Below are 17528 nucleotides of genomic sequence, written 5' to 3'. Positions count from 1 at the left end.
TCTTCCTAGAGCTCCCTGAACGGCAACTGAAGAAAATTTTCCGGGATCTTCAAAAGGCTTCACAGGACATAGCCCTAGACTTAGCATGGACTTCTGAATGACCCTACAACAGAATCTCTGAACGGCTTCGGAAGAAAATTTTCTCGGATTTCCAAATGCCTTCAGAAGAAACAGCCGTAGACTTAGCATGGAGTTCTGAATGACTCCAGACAGATTCTTCCAGGAGGTCCCTGAACGGCACCTGAAAAAAATTTTACGAGATCTTCAAAAGGCTTCAGAAGACAGCCGCAGACTTAGCATAGAGTTCTGAATGACTCCAAAACAGAATCTTCCCGCAGCAGTTCTGATCGGCTCCGCCCCGAGCTTCAAATGACTTCTGAAGACCTGATCTCCTTTTTTTTTAAACTAAGCATGCAACGCAGTGAACATTGTTAATGGCTATTTTTGGAACAGGGAGCTGACTGTGAGAATTGTGTATTACAACTACAGGATCGACAGGAGGCTCTTCGGAACACCGTCATCTACAGCTGGTTTTGGTGGTTGCTGCAGAAGTTGTCGAGCTTTGAATGATCCTTTGCTTGGGCTTTTGCAACGATGTCCTATTATTGGAGACTATTGGAAATAAGGAAATAAAGATGGAGACAGAATGGTTCAACGAAACTGTGAGCGACGTGTGGTTCTTCAACAGGATAGTCCCTAAATTCGACATTGAAGAAAGGACATATCCAGATCGTATTGGTAAATATATTGTTACTCGTCGTTTACTTTAGCGTGATGACGTATGCGGAGAAAATTTATTGCATTCCTGTCTCTACCCATCGCCCCGATGGACAAAGACATGGATGCCATCGATTTCTCTGAGGAATCTGACGAACTGAGGACACATGGCACTGAAATCTCTCTTGAAATCTAGATGGAAACTGACGAACTAAGAAAGAATACGATGAAATGAAGGAAATTGACGAATTAAGGAAAGTGGAAGATGAAATATCAAAGGAAACCGAAAAACTAAAGATCTTGAAAAACTAGAACAGACAGAAGAGAACAGCAACGAAGAGCCTCTAAACGAAGACGTAAAATAGCCTTTAATGCTAGAAGTAATGCACCTTGAAATAGAGTTAAAAAAGCCCCTAATGCGAGAAATAAGGCACCTCAAAATAGAGGTAAAAAACCCTTAATGCTAGAAATAAGGCACTTATAAATGGAGGTAAAAAAAAAACCCTTAATGCTATATATAAGGCAGATAAAAATAGAGGTAAAAGCCCGTAATGCTATAAATAAGGCACGTAAAATTAGAGGTCAAAGAGCCTTTAATACTAGAAGTAAAGCACCTCAAAATCGAGGTCAAAAGCCCCTAATGCTATAAATCAAGCACCTAAAAATAAAGGTCAAAGAACCTCTAATGATAGAAGTAATGCACCTCAAAATCGAGGTAAAAGAGCCCCTAATGCTATAGATAAGGCATCTAAAAAGAGAGGTCAAAGAGCCTCTAATGCTACAAGTAATGAACCTCAAAATCAAGGTCCAAAAGCCCTAATGCTATAAATAAGTCACCTAAAAAGAGAGGTCAAAGAGCCTCTAATGCTAAAAGAAATGCACCTCAAAATCGAGGTAAAAGAGCCCCTAATGCTATAGATAAGGCATCTAAAAAGAGAGGTCAAAGAGCCTCTAATGCTACAAGTAATGAACCTCAAAATCAAGGTCCAAAAGCCCCTAATGCTATAAATAAGTCACCTAAAAAGAGAGGTCAAAGAGCCTATAATGCTAAAAGAAATGCACCTCAAAATCGAGGTAAAAAAAAAGCCCCTAATACTATAAATAAGGCACCTGAACAGAAAGGTCAAAGAGCTCCTATTACTAGAAGTAATGCACCTCAAACTCAAGGTCAAGAAGCCCCTAATCCTATAAATAAGGCACCTAACAATAGAGATCAAAGAGCCTCTAATGCTAGAAGTAATGCACCTCAAAATCGAGGTAAAAAAGCCCCTAATGCTATATATAAAGTTCCTAAAAATAGAGGTAAAAATGCCCCTAATGCTATAAATAAGCCCCTAAAGCTAAAGTTAAGGTACCTAAAAACAGAGGTAAAAAAAATCCCCTAATGCTAGAGATAAGGCACCTGGTACCTCAAAATCAGAGGTCAAAAAGCCCCTAATGGTAGAGATAAGGCACCTTAAAATAGAGGTCATAAAGTTCCTAATGATAGAGATAAGGCACCTCAAAATAGAAGTCATAAAGTCCCTAACGCAAAGGATAAAGCACCTATAAATAGAGGTCATAAAGTCCCTAACGCTAGAAATAAGGCACCTCAAAATAGAGGTCAAACGGCCCCTAATGCTAGAGATAAGGCTCCTAAAAATAGAGGTGAAAAAGCTCCTAATGTTGGAGATAGGGCACCTAAAAATAGAGGTAAAAAAGCCCCTAATGCTAGAAATAAGGCACCTTAAAATAGAGGTCAAAAAGACCCTAATGCTAGAGATAAGGCACCTCAAAATCAGAGGTTAAAAAGCCCCTAATGCTAGAGAGAAGTCACCTAATATAAATGACATATATACCCTCAAGCTAAAGTTAGGGCACTTAAAAATACAGGTAAAAAATTCCCGCTAGGGATAAGGCCCCTCAAAATCAGAGGTCAAAAAGCCCCTCTATGCTAGAGGTAAGGCACCTAAAAATAGAGGTCATAAAGCCCCTAAATCTAAAGTTAAGGCACCTAAAAATAGAGGTAAAAAAAAACCCTAAATCTAAAGATAAGGCACCTCAACAGAGGTAAAAAATCCCCTAATGCTAGAGATAAGGCACCTCAAAATCAGAGGTCAAAAAGCCCCTCTATGCTAGAGGTAAGGCACCTAAAAATAGAGGTCATTAAGCCCTTAAATCTAAAGTTAAGGCACCTAAAAATAGAGGTCAAAAAGCTCATAATGCCAGAGATAAGTCACCTCAACATAGATGTAAAAAGCCCCTAATGCTATAGATTAGGCTCCTAAAAATAGGGGTAAAAAGCTCGTAATGCTAGAGATAAGGCACCTCAAAATAAGAGGTCAAAAAGGCCCTAATGTTACAGATAAGGCCCCTCAAAATAAGAGGTAAAAAAAAACCTAAAGCTAGAAATAGGGCACCTCAAAATATTAGGTCAAAAAGCCCCTAATGCTAGAGATAAGGCACCTCGAAATAGAGGTAAAAAAAACCTGTAAACCTAAAGTTAAGGCACGTAAAAATAGAGGTCAAAAAGCTCCTAATGCTAGAGATAAGGCACCTCAACATAGAGGTAAAAATCCCCTAATGCTATAGATTAGGCTCCTAAAAATAAAGGTAAAAAGCTCCTAATGCTAGAGATAAGGCACCTCAAAATAAGAGGTAAAAAAGCCTCTAAAGCTAGAGATAAGCCACCTCAAAATATTAGGTCAAGAAGCCCCTAATGCTAGAGGTAAGGCACCTCGAAATAGAGGTAAAAAAGCCCGTAAACCTAAAGTTAAGGCACCTAAAAACAACGGTAAAAAAGCCCCTAATGCTAGAGATAAGACACCTCAAAATAGAGGTCAAAAAGCCCCTAGTGCTAAAGATAAGACACCTAAAAATAGAGGTCAAAAGGCCCCTAATGATAGAGATAAGGCACCTCAAAATAGAGGTCAAAATCCCCTAATGCTAGAGATAAGGCACCTAAAAATATAGATCGTAGAGCTAAAGTTAAAGCAAATAAAATAGAGGTAAAAAAGCTCCTAATGCTAGAGATAAGGCACCTCAAAATAGAGGTCAAAGAACCTCAAATGCTAGAAGTAAGGCACCTCAAAATAAGAGGTAAGAAAAACCCTGTGCTAGAGTTAAGGAACCTCAAAATGTGGGCCAAAGAGGTGCTACAATTAAATACAGCATATATTTTAAGTATTTCTTATGAATGAAATGACCCCGCTTCAGCCAGGTAAGTGGCGAGCTAAACAGCCAGCATACCTCCTCACCATGCAGGCCCCTGCTACTTTATACCCGTCAGTGAGTCCCAGACCTTTCATATATAGCCATCCATGTCTGGACTCCGATAGATCGGACACAATTAGGATTGTAACCTGGCAAAAAAAAAAAAAAATATATATATATATATATATATATATATATATATATATATAATACATACAGTATATATATAAGTTTCTGTCTAACAAATTAAGATGAGAATCAGCAGCTGAACACCAGACAGGAGAACAATACTCAAAACAAGGTAGAATGAAAGAATTAAAACACTTCTTCAGTATAGATTGATCACCGAAAATCTTGTAAGACTTTCTCAATAAGCCAATTTTTTGTGCAACTGAAGAAGACACAGACCTAATGTGTTTCTCAAAAGTAAATTTGCTGTCGAGAATCACACCTAAAAGTTTAAAAGTCATACAAATTTAAAGAAACATTATCAATACTGAGATCCGGATGTTGAGGAGCCACCGTCCTTGACCTACTTACAATCATACTTTGAGTTTTGTTAGGATTCAACTTCATACCCCATAGTTTGCACCATGCACTAATTTTAGCTAAATCTCTATTAAGGGATTCACCAACCCCAGATCTACATTCAGGGGATGGAATTGATGCAAAGAGAGTAGCATCATCTGCATATGCAACAAGCTTGTTTTCTAGGCCAAACCACATGTCATGTGTATATAGTATGAAAAGTAATGGGCCAAAAACACTACCCTGTATATATACTGTATATAGAAGAGCTGCACCATGCACTAATTTTAGCTAAATCTCTATTAAGGGATTCACCAACCCCGGATCTACATTCAGGGGATGGAATTGATGCAAAGAGAGTAGCATCATCTGCATATGCAACAAGCTTGTTTTCTAGGCCAAACCACATGTCATGTGTATATAGTATGAAAAGTAATGGGCCAAGAACACTACCCTGTATATATACTGTATATAGAAGAGCTGTTTACCATTGAAGAGTCTCTTCTACCTTTTGCAGGTGGAAATAGCGACTGAACAATTACAATGCAGTAGTTAACCCATTGAGTGAAGAAGAATTTTTCGGTTATATTAGTGCTGTCATGTGTATGAGAAAAGAGGGAAATGTGTAAAGAATATGCCAGACTATTTGGTGTATGTGTAGGCAAAGAAAAGATGAGCCATAACCAGAAAGGGATCCAATGTAGCAGGCCTACTATCTGGCCAGTCAAAGGGCCCAGTCATTCTCTAGTGGCAGTATCTCAACGGATAGCTGGTGCCTTAGCCAACCTACTCCCAAGTAAGACCTAAGAAGAACTGGAGAAATAAAAGTACTGAATCGAATGATTTTAATATATAGGAGGTGTAAGAATGCATGAATGATAGAGGTGACTGTTGTGTGTGTTAGGGAATTTCAGATATTGCTATGCAAGGAGTTCGCCCGTGATTCAGTAGCAAAGTACTAATGTGACCATGTTCATTGCAATATTTGTAATATTTTTCCGTTGAGTCCCCTCGTTAGGAGAAATAACTTGAAGTTGAAAAAGATATGAGCATGTTCGTATGTTTCCAAACCCATAATTGATAATGTGCACAAATGTGAATCTAGAATTACTGTTATGGTGGTTCTTCGTCATAAACATCAGAAAGGTTTTCAATGTCCTATAAAAGCAAAAGCGTCATTAACATACGAGCTTAAAACATCATAAAATTCATTCAGGCTGAATAGACTATCAAATTGAATGTATTGCTAAGGATACAACTAATTAAAATGTAATAAATAGAATTTGTCACTACAGGTGGCACACCAAAATCCTGGAGGCAGGATAGAGTATATGAAGTGACTCATTGCCACATTGCAAAGCATTGATTTTGAGGCTTCTGTTATAAAGTCATGCATGCTTCGTCATCGGGCAATATTCATCACGAATACATTGTGATCACGCAACAACGAGAAATTGCATTATGAAGATATGAAGATAAACAGTCTATGGAACTGAAAGCATCAATGTAACGAATTAAGACAGAAGAACTCGTTACAATTCAGGGTTAAATCTCATGATAACTAATATCTAAATTAATATCTATTACTACTACTACTACTACTACTACTACTACTACTAATAATAATAATAATAATAACAATAATAATAATAATAATAATAATAATAATAATAATAATACATGACTGCACTAAGATTACCACGATTGCTAATAACAATGATAATAAAAATCATAATAATATCAATAGTAATACTATCTAATAATGATAATAATATTAAGAAGATAATGATCAATAAAGAAACATGAATCAAAACCCTAATAAATCACCTGAAAATTCTAGCACTCCATTTAAAAAAAAAATGTCGTTCACAAGTTTAACAAAACACACCTTGCACAGGTATTACCGCATGACCTCCAGCGCAAAGGTATGAAGTTGCTTTCATGTAAATATATCACAGCTGATAAACGAATAGAGTCAAATAGACTATACTATGAGTCGGAAAAGCACGTGATAAGGAAATTCGTCGCAGAGGTTATATCATTATCTCATGAAGAATTGACTTTAGTTACTGGTGGCATAAATATGCATATTGGATTGTTTTGTTTTGGTTGAAAAGCTAGTAAGATGTTATCCTCTTTAATCTCTCCTATATGATAAAGACCAAGTGTCTGGCTATTTTCATAAATATATTTTTTTTCGGTCATGCTCAGCGGCATGGCCAGACGTATAACACTCGGTCTCTCCCCATCTCTAGGGTAAGGGGAGAGGAGGTAGCCATACCCTGGTAAGAGGGGTTGTAGTTAGGAAAGGGGAAGGGTGGGGAGGGTTGAATCTGTGAGTGTGTGTGTGCATATATATCTAAATATTTAGCAGTCACTATTGACAGGTCGCGTACACTAGTACGAAATAAATAAAAAAAAAAAAAAAAAAAAAAAAATTGCTTTAGTTTTCCTAACCTATTACCTTTTTCTTGTGAGCACTTCCGTCTATTATCAATATCAGCAGGATTAATAGTAGGAGTACGTGAAATGTTAACCAGACTACTTTGCTATAATTCTTAACTCTTCTAGGACTGCTTAGAGGATTTGATTTGAGCTATTCTACACATACATCAACACAAATACAGACAAGCTAGCGAACGCATACACAAAAGATTCCAATTCTTTAATGTTGAATAATGAAGTGAGAATGTAAGGTATGAGCAAAGAAAGGCAATTGATTGTCCTGAGATTTTTATTACTTCAAAATTCCGTGCATGCAAAAGGAGAGAAAAAAAGACATACTTAAAATTATTTATATATACATTTATATATATATATATATATATATATATATATATATATATATATATATATATATATATATATATGTATGTATGTATGTATGTATATACATACATATATATATGCATATATATATATATATATATATATATATATATATATATATAAATATATATATATGTAAATATATACATATATATATATGCATATATATAAGCATATATATATATACATATATATATATATATATATATATATATATATATATATGTATGTATGTATATACATACATACATACATATATATATATATATATATATATATATATATATATATATAAATGTATATATAAATAATTTTAAGTATGTCTTTTTTTCTCTCCTTTTGCATGCACAGAATTTTGAAGTAATAAAAATCTCAGGACAATCAATTGCCTTTCTTTGCTCATACCTTACATTCTCACTTCATTATTCAACATTAAAGAATTGGAATCTTTTGTGTTTGTGTTCGCTTGCTTGTCTGTATATGTGTTGATGTATGTGTAGAATAGCTCAAATTATATTCTCTAAGCAGCCCTAGAAGAGTTAAGAATTATAGCAAAGTAGTCTGGTTAACATTTCATGTACTCCAACTCTTATTCCTACTGATATTGATAATAGACGTAAGTGCTCACAAGAAAAAATAATAGGTTAAGAAAACTAAAACAACCTGGTTTTTTTTTTTTTTTTTGGGTACTAGTGTACGCGACCCGTCAATAGTGACTGCTAAATATTTAGATATATATATATATATATATATATATATATATATATATATATATATATATATATATATATATATATATATATATTGATTTCATCATTCTGAGTCCAGTGCTATCCATAGTCGAATCATGAACCTTATAATTTACACACACACACACAGAGAGAGAGAGAGAGAGAGAGAGAGAGAGAGAGAGAGAGAGAGAGAGAGAGAGAGAGAGAGAGAGAGAGAGAGAGAGAGAGAGATTATTCTTGTTAAAATAGAGTAATTCTAACCGACCAAAAACGTAACATTTCTGAACTCTAGTGAGGCTGGTCAGGAGGATTTATCCTGAAATGGGAAGTGAACATTGGAACAAAACACTTTCTAAAAACTTGAACAAATAAAAATAAGAGTTCAATTGGATGGAGTAAAACAATTAAGGAAACTTTTAGTACTCCCAAAAATTGTTGTACACTACACACAGGTGTATATATATATATATATATATATATATATATATATATATATATATATATATATATATATATATATATATATATATATATTAATTTTTATACTAAAACCCTAGTTGGAGAAGCAGGATGCTATAAGACCAAGGAAAGGAAATAAATAAACTACAAGAGAAGTAATGAACAATTAATATAAAATATTTCAAAAACAGTAATAAAATTGAAATAGATCTTTCATACATAAACTATAAAAACCTTCAAAAAACAAGAGGAAGGGAAATAGATAGAAATGTGTGCCCAAGTGTACCCTCCAACAAGAGAACTCCAACCAAGACAGTGGAAGACCATGGTACAGAGGCTATAGCACTACTAAAGACTAGAGAACAATGGTTTGATTTTTGGAGTGTCCTCCTAGAAGAGCGGTTTAATATAGCTAAAGTCTCTCTTCTACCATTACCAAGAGGAAAGTAGCCACTGAACAATAATGCATTCGTTAACTTCTTGAGTGAAGAAGAATTGTTTGGTAATCTCAGTGTTGTCAAGTGTATAAGGACAGAGGAGAATGTGAAAATAATAGGGCAGACTATTCGGCGTATTTGTAGACAAAGAAAAAATGAGGCGTAACCAGAGAGATGGATCCAATGTAGTACTGTCTGGCCAGCCAAAGGATCCAATAACTCTCTAGCAGTAGTATCTCAACTGGTAGCTGGTGCCCTAGCCAACGTATTACCGAAATCTACTACATCTATTGGAGATTATTTCATTGCCATACCATAACTCTTGTCCATATAGTAACACCGATCTCACTAAACTGGTATATAATCTGATTTTTCTATGTAATTTCAGGCGATTTGACTTCCAAAATTTACTTAACCTAGCCATTGTCTGATTTGCTTTTATTCAATCCTTCACTGAACACTAATTCTAAAGACCCTGCGTTGGAGATCATAGTACCTAGATACTTAAATGGTTTTACCTCATTAATCCCATCTTCCAATGATATTTCATCTTCATTACATACTCCATTCTCATCATCTCTGTCTCTTTTTTTCTATTTATCTTAAACCCAACCTCGTGTGATATTTCATGCATTCTGGTAAGCAAGCATTACAAATCCTGTGGTGTTCTGCTAATAAGGACAGCATAATCAGCATATTCTAAGTTTGCTAATTTCCTATTACCAGTTCAGTCCAACTCCACCATCTCCGACTGTTCTACGCATTACAAAATCCATGAGGAGCATAAACAACATGGGTGACAACAGATTCCCTTGGAGTACTCCGCTGTTCACTGGAAATGCATTTGTTAGGACTCCATTAACATTAACTTTGCACCTGCTAAGCTCATGAACAGACTTAATCCAGTTTACATATTTAAGAGGAATTCCATAATAAAGCAGGACTCCACAAAATTGGCCGGTGCACATTCTCAAGGGCTTTTTCATAGTCCACAAATGCCATTAAAAGTCGATTTCTATATTCTACGCATTGCTGTACGTCTCAAAATGAAAATTTGGTCAGTACAACTTCTACCTATTCGAAATCCTCCTTGTTCATCTCTCAGCTTTTCATCAATCTTTCTCTCCAGTCTCTTTAGAATAAGCATACTATATATTTTCATAACAACTGATGTAAGTGTGAAGCCTCTGTAATTATTGCAATCAATCAGGTCTCTTTTGGCCATTTTCGCCAACACTCCTAATTCCCATTCATCAGGTTTTGCCTCTTCATACCACATTCTACAAAATAATCTTGTAAGTATTCTGGAGGTCACTTCAGTTTCAGCCAGAATCATCTCGGCAGTTATTCCATCGTGTCCTGGTGCTTCCCATCTCTTGAGTTTTTAATGATAGCTTCAACTTTAAACACACTAAATTCATTCATGGGCACATCAAGGTCTTCATCAGCTTCAGGTATATCAATCAAATTATTCCCTTCATATCTCCTATTCATGACCTCACTAAAGTGTTCCATCCAACGTTGTCTTTCTTCATCTTCTGTTGTTATAACAGATCCATCTCTTTTTGATGGGCATATGCTTCTTCTTTGCTTCTGTGGGGATTTCATTAATAATTCTAGGAGTGATTCTTACATCATAGCTTTGTCAACCTTATCTGCTTTACTGTCTAAATAGTCTCTCCAGTCATTCCTAGCTTTTCTTTTGACCTCACTATCAATACTGGAATACTTTGTATGCTCTACCTTGTAATTTTCCTTACTTCCTCGTAAACTTTCAACAATCAATTTTTGTCTGTCTCCTTTTTATAATATCCCCACGTATCATTTGATATCCTAGCTTTCTCCTTGTAACTGCATGTCCCAAAACTTCACTACTAACTGACTGATATGTGTTCTTAATAGCACACCATTCTACATTAATTGTCTGCTCTTCGTCTCTTAAAGTCTCTAAGACTGTAAATCGATTCCTACATTTAATTGGAAATGTTTCTCTGCGCTCTTCTTCTGGAAGCTTATTTGTATCATAAATATGTATTCTATCTACCTCTCTGTTGGGTGCTTTCAGTTTGAATTTCAGTGTTGTAATGAGGACCTGGTGATCACTATCAATACCTACACCTCTATAGCTTCTTACAATAATCAGTCTTTTTTTCTATTTATTACTGGCAATGTGATTTATTTGATTTTTGTAAAGGTTTAAGAATAAGTTGTTATGGTTTACCTGAAAGCAGGAGACAGCGAAGGTTAGATTAATCACGTGACACGGCATTGAAAACTAGTTTTGAATAAACAATAAACTCCATATGGAAAAAATATTAGAGGAAAATAACTATAAGAAAACTTTAAAATAAAGGCAGAATGCCAATATATTTCGTGTATCAAGTATTGATATTTCTGGGATGGAGATGTATGCATAATACACAAATATGTTTCTCACTTAGCCTTAGTTTCACAGTTTGATCTTTTTAAATATTCTTTAATAACTATAGATTAACATCATAAAGAACATCAAGCCACATGATGAGCAACATTCGCAAAATATAAACTAGTCCAATACATAGTTGATTTCTTAAAACAGGAACTGAAGGGTTCTGAGATGTACCAATATGCAATGCACTTATCTATGAAGAAAATCGGTTACTTCGAAGAGAATGGAGCAGAGATTGCAAAGAATTACGTTTCAAATCGATTAAATGAAGCCCCATAGTAGTAGGTTGGCTAAGGCACCAGCCACCCGTTGATAAATTACCGCTAGAGAGTTAGGAAAGGGAAAGGGGGTGGGTACGGTTGAACGTGTGTGTGCATATATATCTAAATATTTAGCTGTCATGTTGACGGATCGCGTGGACTACTGTGTGTATATATATATATATATATATATATATATATATATATATATATATATATATATATATATATATGTGTGTGTGTGTGTGTGTGCAATGTATATATAATGTGTGTATATGTCTGTCTGTGTTATATATGTGAACATCTATATATGAAAAATGAAAGTGATTCGACACAGCAATCAAAAGAATAGTCCGTAATCCACTAAAAAAAAAAAAAAAAAAAAAAAAAAAAAAACTCTCTCTCTCTCTCTCTCTCTCTCTCTCTCTCTCTCTCTCTCTCTCTCTCTCTCTCTCTCTCTCTCTCTCTCTCTCTGAATCCTTGAATTCCATTGTTCTAAAACTATTCCAAGTAAATTCAGCCGACGTAAATGTTGAATGTTTACAGCCGTTGCGTTCTTGGATTCATTCTCTCGGTGCGTGAGTCACAAGAGAAGGAAGCATTTGGAATGGCAAGGAAAATTCTATTGTATTCTACCCGCCTCTGAATTCCAGGTATCATGATTTTAAGGATCTTGTATATTCTGATGGGTATATTTGGCCTTGTTTTTATACAAGTCCTTTTTTGTCTGTCTTGTACCGAATTGGACAAGGGATCTGTACTCACCCATGCATATATATATATATATATATATATATATATATATATATATATATATATATATACACACACACACACACACATATATATATATATATATATATACATATATATATACATATATATATATGTATATATATATATATATACAATAAATGCATCCCTTTCTACTCCACTGCAGGACAAAGGCCTCAAATATGTCTTCATTCATAAATGGGATTTGGCAATTTTTATCACCACGTTATCCAGTGGGAGATTTCCGTCTAATCGCTGACAGCAAACCATCCTAGTACGAGTGGCCCTGATTAATACGGCTATGCTGATCATGGCGTTAAGCAAACCTTTTTACCGCGTTATGGAGTAAGTTTTTTGCGGGGGCGTTATAACTTCAGTTTCCAGCTAACAACCCACAACAAGATTTCCCTTCTATCCTCAGTCTACTAGATATCCTTGAATTTTAAACCACCCAAATTTCTCAGAATTAAATAAAGAGCTTCGAGAGGAATTTTCCTTCTCCCAATCCCACGCAAACATCTTCCAGAACAAGTACGTTCTTTTGGATTTATCCTATATACAGTATTGTGCTATAACTGTGTACTCATTTCACATAAGAGAGAGAGAGAGAGAGAGAGAGAGAGAGAGAGAGAGAGAGAGAGAGAGAGAGAGAGAGAGAGAGATAATTGGGGATAATATAAAGAGAGAAGGAGGGACAATGTGGGGAGAAGAGAAAGAGAGAGAAGGGGGAGCACACGATAATAAGAACTTCTGGCTTTTCAAGAAAACTAAATCGTTGTTCATTCAAGGCTTTCTTTGTCATTATAAAAATTTTCCCACGAGAAGCTACAGTCCTTTGTACGCCCTTTTACTGAAATTCGTCTTCCTTTTTCTTACCTCTTTAGCAAGATCTACTGTCATGCGGAAAATTTATTTCAATAAGAAGTCGATGGTTTAGTCATTAATAAATTTACTAAGGGACATGGGATAAATTTGAAATCATGCGTTATTTCCTGCAGATACATACAAGTAACATTATCACTGGGTGGGATTAAACTTGACCAAATTGTTGTTAGGTATGAAAATTACCAATATGTTTTAATAATTGAATCAAATTCATTTGTCAAATAATACGGGTTATATGTGCAAAAACATGACATACGGGACTAAACTAACTTACCGCAAAATTTGATACCTTTGAAAAAAACTAAAAAATTTAACAATGAAGCAAATACAGTGGATTATTCAAATTTATCTTCAGAAACCAAAAAGCTAAAAGTTTATAATTTGTTGGTAGTTTATTCAACGTACATCTGACGATTTAGATAAGCAAATTTGAAATGCGAGATTATGTTAGTACAAACGCAAGTTGGGAAGACACGTCAGTAGCAGCAAGCAATAGGGGGGAAAATCCTTAATTTGATGACTCATGGAAATAACCAACCCTTAATTTGACATGTCATTGTTTATTTCTTATCCTTAATTCTTCTGGTTTATCTTATAAAAGATATCTTGAGATTTCCCTTAATTACCTTGTGTTGCAATAACTAATTACTGATACCAAAATGTATAAATTCGATTTGTAATTATCATTCTGGTGTCTTTTTGAAGGACCTCCTTATCATCTCTCATTCGCCAGTTATACTTCATAGTCCTTATATTCATAAGTTCTGTAACATCACTATCAATGTATTAGTTATGTAAGATGCGATAATAATAGGAAAACTAGAATATTTATATTAATGATGTTATTATTCATAAAATATTTTATTTCAACTGTTAATTACTTCTATTGTAGTTTCTTCATTTCCTTTCCTCAATGGGCTCTTTTCCCTCTTGGAGCCCTCGGGCTTATAGCATCTTGCTTTTCCAACTAGGGTTGTAGCTTAGGAAGTATTATTATTACTACTACTACTACTACTACTACTACTATTACTACTACTACTACTACTACTACTAATAATAATAATAATAATAATAATAATAATAATAATAATAATAATAATAACTAAATAAAAACAATACCAGGAAATAAGTTAACAGATGTAAAGCAACAGATGATCTGAAATGACCCACAGAAATAACCAGTGATCAATACAGTTCTCTAAAAGATTTATAAGTCCCCCATGAGTGACAGAGGGAAGGGACAAGCCATTGTGTCGTCACATAATGACTGGAGACCAAATGTGATCATCGCCCAACTATGAACAAGGAAGACCAGACAATGGTCGCTGAAGATGATTCAGTAGATAGATCTTGAGGGGGTCATCAAACAGGCTCGAAAGGACGGTTAGGTTGAGTTCTCAAATGTGATCCATCAAATAGCAGTATATTTTATCACATGAGATAATAATAATAATAATAATAATAATAATAATAATAATAATAACAACAATAATAATAATATTATTATTATCATAAATTGCTAAGCTATAACTCTAGTTGGACACGCAGAATGCTGCAAGCCCTGGGGCTCCAACAGGGAAAATAGCCCAGTGAGGAAAGGCAACAAGGAAAAATAAAATATTTTAAGAACAGTAACATTAAAATGAATAATAATAATAATAATAATAATAATAATAATAATAATAATAATAATAATAATAATAATGAGCCAAGGGTCAGGAAGATATGAAAGAAATTAATATTAAATTGGCTGTAAAAAATTATTAACCCGGGAAGATTAATGACCTGGAAATACTGAAGGTTAAATATAACTTCAGCAATAGTCAAGGGGAACTGATAGTCAAAGACAAATGATCTCGGAGATTATGGTGTAGTGCAAGATCTTAAAACACATATACAATCACATTAAGTGAAAGTATAGTATATAAAGGACATAAAAGGAAATAATATCATCGTTATCATTGTTTCTTGTTATTGTTATCTTCCACATAGATTAAAATGTCAAAAGAAAATAAAGCCTGAAAAAGTAAATGTTCAATAACCATTATCGTATTTTACTTTTCATTTGTACTTTTTAGAAATTCGCCACTGCATTTCATAATAATTTTCGTTATCATTTTAAGTAGTCTAAGCAAACTTTAAGAAGAAATTAGCTGTAAAGTTCAAAAACTTGCAAAGCAAACTTTCACTACATAGAACAACAGAAGGCATCAAAAATTATATTCAAATATAATAATAAAAACTAATATTTACAAACAAAACCGACACTGGAAGAATAAACATAGGCTCTGGGTATGAGCCTTTTAAATAAATTACTGATGAAATATAGATCCTGAAGGCTAGAAATAAATCCTTTTAAAAAGGGGGGCGAGATGATTTACACAAGGCCAACTCTTCCATGAATTCCTTGAGGAAGCGAAGAAGAATCTAAAGACCATAAGCTAATCTCCTCCCACTCGGAGACTGGGATTCTTAAGCTTATGAGACATTTTAAAGATATCTTCAGTTAACAGAAGAAAGTGGTAGCAAAGAAAAGATAAAAAAATGGTCATTGTCTTATTCATACTTAAAGCGATGAATGGTTGATCGTGCAACATGCATAAAACTTCCAAACTATTTACTTTCAACACTACATATGTGAACAATCAGTCTTCTTCTTCTTCTTCTTTGTCTACATCTTTTCCTACTTCTATGTGGGGTCGATGTTTCTGGTCAGCTTTCTCCATCTACCTCTGCCCCACACCTCATCAACGGTTAATCCCTTTGATCGAAGGTCATCCTTTATACAGTCCACCCACCTTCGCTTTTGAGGCTGGCTTGCCCCCTCAGTGGCTGGGTTATATGTGAACAATCAGTATCACATCTAATCATCCTACACCCTCATCTACATCTTGAGTCGTATAGTCTGTTGTCTTCCTAGATATTAGGATTCTTCTATTCATGTACTCATTCTTCTCCATCTATCCAGAGCTTTCTTCGTCGTCTTGTTCTTCAATTTAAATTCTAGAAATTGTGCCATCTTCAGATACTCGTAATCATCCTCTCACCTAGGCTATTATTTCCAGTTCTTATTTTGCGTATCTCCACATTTCTCGCCCTTTTTAATTTTTGTGACACATACTGCATTAGCAATTCATTTCAGTCATTTTTCTAAGGACATTCAACATCCTTAATTTACCTTCGCAAAGTTGCTAAAACATTTCCCCCACATTGCTAAAGACACTGGAATTCTCTGTTAAATCCTTATCAAACATATTGATTCCTATTTTTCATCAATGGTGTGACTTACCTCTTCTCTCATCCTATCGTCAGTCCTATCAATCAGTCAAAGAGACATTCTAAACCACAGTGTCTAACACACAACTCTCACATCTACATATTCTAACTCTTGTTTTGATCCCATCATAAAAACCCTCGATCATTCGTATCAAAATTTCTTTGTATGGTTGTGTATATTTTTGAGATTCAGTCACGCAGCTACAACTCAAACAATGTATAGTTTTTCATAAAAAAAATCCTCTCACTACCCAACAGTGCACATCACTTCATTATCACTAGCTCTTGCACATATTCCTTTTATTTTAATATCGCAAAACTCAGAATATTACCACCTTTCTACTCTCGTATAAGGCTATTCGTTCAACTCACAATTACAACCGTATTCTCAGCTCTTCCTCTCCAACCGAAACTATCTATGATCTTAACTTTATCCTGAGGATAATCTACGGTGGACAATAATGCTATACAATTGGTTTAAACGATCAAAGTATATAATGCCATATATATAGCAGGTTGCCCCGGGCCACCAGCCACCCGTTAAGATACTACCACTAGAGAGTTATTGAGTCCTTTGACAGGCCAGACAGTATTATATTGGATCCCTCTCTTTGGTTACGGCTCATTTTTCCTTTGCATACACAGCCTCTGTCCCCATACACCTGGCAACACTGAGATTACCAAACAATTCTTTGCTCAAGGAATTAACTACTGCGCAGAATTTTTTTTAGTGGCTACTTTCTTCTTAGTTAGGGTAGCACAGACGTTTACCTAGGGTAAGCAGCTCTTCTAGGAGAAGGAGATTCCAAAATCAAACCATTGTTCTCTAGTCTTGGGTAGTGCCATAGCCTCTATAGCATGGTCTTCCACTGTCTTGGGGTACAGTTCTCTTGCTTGAGGGTACATTCAGACACACTCTTCTTCTTCCCCACCGTTATCCTTACACTAAGGGGCCGGTTGCCTGATGTACCCTCTTCAATGCCTTCTGTCAAAGGCATATTCTTCCACAAAA

Source organism: Palaemon carinicauda, chromosome 38, assembly GCF_036898095.1.
Source record: "Palaemon carinicauda isolate YSFRI2023 chromosome 38, ASM3689809v2, whole genome shotgun sequence".
In the NCBI taxonomy this organism is placed as follows: domain Eukaryota; kingdom Metazoa; phylum Arthropoda; class Malacostraca; order Decapoda; family Palaemonidae; genus Palaemon; species Palaemon carinicauda.
The sequence above is the reverse complement of the archived record's forward strand: the minus strand, read 5'-3'. Positions refer to the sequence as shown.